The sequence below is a fragment of the Lepus europaeus genome, chromosome 3 (assembly GCF_033115175.1).
Source record: "Lepus europaeus isolate LE1 chromosome 3, mLepTim1.pri, whole genome shotgun sequence".
Taxonomy (NCBI): domain Eukaryota; kingdom Metazoa; phylum Chordata; class Mammalia; order Lagomorpha; family Leporidae; genus Lepus; species Lepus europaeus.
Window position 1 is genome coordinate 153,971,254 of NC_084829.1, and position 4,526 is coordinate 153,975,779.

General features: G+C 40.3%; 1 pseudogene; it reads right to left on the reverse strand.

The window, feature by feature from the left end:
* Positions 1-1,979: 1,979 nt before the first annotated feature.
* Positions 1,980-4,087, reverse strand: LOC133756692 (complex I intermediate-associated protein 30, mitochondrial-like; annotated as a pseudogene).
* Between the last annotated feature and the right edge of the window lie 439 nt (positions 4,088-4,526).

Genomic DNA, 4,526 nt, shown 5'->3' on the forward strand with positions numbered 1-4,526 from the left:
TGCAGGGCCCAAGGACTTGGGCCATCCTCGACTGCACTCCCAGGCCACAGCAGAGAGCTAGACTGGAAGAGGAGCAACCAGGACAGAATTGGCGCCCCAACCGGGACTAGAACCCTGAGTACCGGCGCCGCAGGCGTAGGATTAGCCAAGTGAGCCACAGTGCCGGCCAGATTTTCTTATACTGAAGTTATGCTGTTTTCTTTGTCAAAAAGCATGAAAATCCTTACCAAAGCAGTGCAAATTCAAGTCATCACCTCATTTCTCAGTGTCTGAAAGATATTTCAGAATAGCACTTTTTCTTACTCAGAAGATAAGACAAGAATCCATGGGAACTGGGCTGTGGAAAGTTATTAAAAAATTTATATAATTGCACTCTGATAATGATGACTAAAACTGCTCTTTGTGAGTTAAATATGTTTCCTTTGATTCTACACTGAAAGATTTTGAAATGAGTTTCCAGAAGCAAACACCTGCTCGCTAAATAATGCATCTGCATCTCACTGCAGATTTGCCTCAACGTCTAAAATATTTAACTGTTTCAAAGGTCATGTGGGAAGTATTCATCAATTACATGACTGTGTTTGGAATTTTTCCCTTCTGTGATATTGAATAATGCCCATTCCTTTCATTTTACAGGTGCTACAATTTTGGAATCTTCTGAAATATTAGCATTGTCTACCTAATCTGCCTCATTTGTCCAGATTATCACCATTGCTTCTTGATTTGTTTGAAAATACAGTTAATCACTTCCGGTTACTTTCATGTATTTTTTTAAAGATTTATTTATTTGAAAGGCAAAGTGACACAGCAAGGAAGAGGGAGACACACACACACACACAGAGAGAGAGAGAGAGAGAGAGAGAGAGAGACTTTCCATCTCTAGCTCACTCACTAAATGCCCAGAACAGTTGAGACTGGGCAAAGCCAAAGACAGAAACCAGGTTATCAACCACAAGAAAAAATATATTCTATAACTATAAGCAAATATAAAAAACTGTTAAATATAAAATGGTTTTTAAATATTTGAAAATGTGATTATCTCTCAAAGTTTATCTAATGGAGAAAACTAAATAGTTTCTTTGTCTATTGTTTAAATCTTTAACTGCTGTGTGAAATAATTGATTCTTATCAATAAAGAATTTCCACTTTCATTCATGTTTTTCTTTTGATATTTCATTTTCAATTTCCTTTCATTTCGTCAAGTTTCTGCTAGATTCTAATTGTAAAATGTTTACTATAATGTTAGAAGCAGCAGGGATAATTAGTTATATATCACAGCATTGTTAACTCTACTAATCACTTGTTGAATATTTATTATGTGTCAACCAAGGATTCAACACTGTGACTTCAACTGTGAGAAAAATCAAATGTATTGTGTAATTCTTCAAAGTGCCAATTAAATAATTATATAATACCTAATATATAAATAATTATCACACCTAAATATACTTAAATAATTATATCATACCAAATATTATTAATATGCAAAGAAATTTATAACAAATTATCCAGTGTGGAAAGGAAGGTGAGTATAGAGGACCTAGGAAAATCATTAAAGATTGGAATAGTCTGGGACCAGCAACATGGAATCTGTGGTAGATGCTAATGAAGCCCACTCAGATCATCTGTACCAGACCAATTCCCCATCTCCCAGGAGCTGTGAGTGCTGGCTTCTTCCCTGTGGTCATTGACTCTGTCTGAAAATTACCCTCTGCTAAATACATGTTGTCTCCTTTAACAGGTCCTTACTCCTCACTCCCAGAAGACAACCAATGGTTAGTGACTGACTGGCTGATACTGGAGGACCATACTGCAGAGACAATCACAGATTCATACGCGTTTATTCTCATGGCAACAGGATTAATTACTGTAATTCATTACATTTTTTGCCATTCAAGAAATACTTTATTTTGTTTGTATCATTGTGGATAGCTACTGCCCTTGGTTTAATAATACAAAACTGCCACATGACATATTCTCTATTTAAAAAGTCTTGGGCTAAGCTCTGGAGAATGTTCATAGGCAAATATCTGAGTGGGTTGGATCAGTAAACACTCCAATAAAATCTATTTCCAGAAGGAATGGACCATCCACTTTATCATCCAGGGCGAATCCTACAGAAGAGAGCTTGTCAAGAAGCAGCAGGTGCTGGACATCCTGAATTCTTCCTTGCTTCGAGAAGGAAAAATTGGAAAAAGGATGCCAGTGCTATGGCATAGTGGGCTGTGCCTCTTCCTGTGGCACCAGCTTCCCATAGGGACACTGGTTCATGTGCCAGGTGCTCCTCCTCTGATCCAGCTCTCTTCCTATTATCCTGGGAAAGCAGTGGAAGATGGCCCAAGTGTGTAGGCCCCTGCACCCACATAAGAGACCTGGAAGAAGGTCCTGGCTCCTGGCTTCGGATTAGCCCAGTTCTGGCCATTGAAACCATTTGGGACATGAACCAGTGAATGAAAAATCTTTCTGTCTCTTCCTCTCTATGTCTGTAACTCTGCTTCTAAATAAATTTAAAAAAATCTTTAAAAAAATTGGAAAAAGGAATCTTGACATTCTGCCAGTAGGGCCCCCATGAGTGAACATGAAATAACTGTACATCTGGTTATCCCATGGATTAAATCTATATCCTCTCTGATATTCACCATCGAAGGCTGCCCATCTCATGGACTCAGAAATAGAGTGTTGAACTGGAACCAATCATAGGACTTTTCCCTCTCAAAGAAACCCCTTGGGATCCTGGATATCATTGCACAGTACCCACTCTGGCCACTCTCCCCATCCTGAGGTGTTTCAGAGCTCAGAGTTCCTTACAGCAACGTACTTTGGTTATTCTTGCCCATTTTCAAGAATACTTCACTGCTGCCTCCTATCATCTTATCAGAAGTCACAATCCACACTTCCAAATCTTTTCCAAGGAACTGCCAGACGACCTTGGCTTGTTTCATCAAGACTTCATGCAGTATGGTCTTTCGGCTCTATCCAATGATTACATTACAGTATGTTCTCAGGATAGTGGGAAAGTGCACATAGAGAATCCACAATGGACTATGCCCACAGAATCATATGTATGCTTAAGAACAGTGTGGCAGGCAGGCAAATAGTTACAAAGCAGAACTCTATCACCTTCTGGGCCAAGCAGTAGTGACCACAGTGAGGGAGGCTGACTTTATCTCCCCAACACTCTAACCCTTAAAGGTTCCTTATCTCACAGTCTGTGTGTCAGTTATCTCTCAGGAAAATCCCTGTGACAAGAGTATGGAATATTGCATCCAAATTTCCTGACAATATAAACTACAGAAACTAATTATGAGTGAGCAGGTGATACAAAATATAATGAGCAAGGCTGTTCAACACCTGTCCATCGTGGACACCCAGCAGTCCCAGAGGGGATCCTGGTCATCTGTTCAATGTGTGATCTTACTTGCTAAAGCAACAAGGGCTTGGGTTACATTATGATGGTCATCTTGTGTATATCTACAGCTTTCAGTCTTCAATATGCACACACACACACACACACCACCTTGAGCTGCTGTAAGGTTATCTAATGCTATACTATCATGTACAACAACCTTTATCATTTGGAATGCTTTTATAAGAGACCTAATGCCTTGTGGCTTGCATTGAGGGGCCAATGCAGTAACTTTAGCTTCAGTGACTACAGTAACCATGTTTGGGGCGAACAAGGCAAGTGGATAATACCACCATGCTGTACATTTTACATGGTCAAGAGCCTTAAGGGCTTCCCAGGTGGGAGGTAACTATGGAAGAGTGGGGGTCCATCGCCCAGGTATGTAGGCCCATACCATGTATAGTGTTGTACCTAGTTGTAGGGTAAATAAGGCCATCCATAGGATCCATTAGCAAATAAAGTACCCACAGATAGATACCCACTGTCGTGTGGGGATTTTTCCTTCACCACCTAGTGGTGTTGGTCATGTTTTGTAGGTATACATAAAGAAAAAGGAATGCATCTTACCTGAGACCCATTCCCTGCTTGTTCTACACATTTTGGCACTTGTGGGGGTAAGTCCACTACTTCTACAGAAAGCCAACCCAGAACATCTACACTGAATACCCCAAACATGGCCATGTCTTATTATGCTGCTCTCAGACTAGAATCTTCGCATGGGACCTGTTGTTGTTCCCTAATGTATCAGAAGAATTTTACCCTCCCAACCAAGTCCAGGTTTTGTCAGTGACTGTGGTCACCTTCCAAGGTAGTCCAGTTGCAGAGCTTATAGGTAACTCTGTGCACATCCAACAAGCAGATTGGTTGCCATTGAAAAGATATATGCCCAGTCAACCAGTGTGTTCATAACTACCAAGCAAAAGACAATGAGACAAAGAAGTGGCACCAACAATGGTAAATCAATTCAAATAGAGGCAAGGGATTTATCTTGAGATAACAGTACACCTGGCAAGAAGGCGTAATTCTAGCCTTTTATGCCAGACTCAGTGGGGCATGGATTTTACTTGGTATTTTTCTACATGTAGGGATACTGGATAGGCTAGCACTAGACATATGGCTG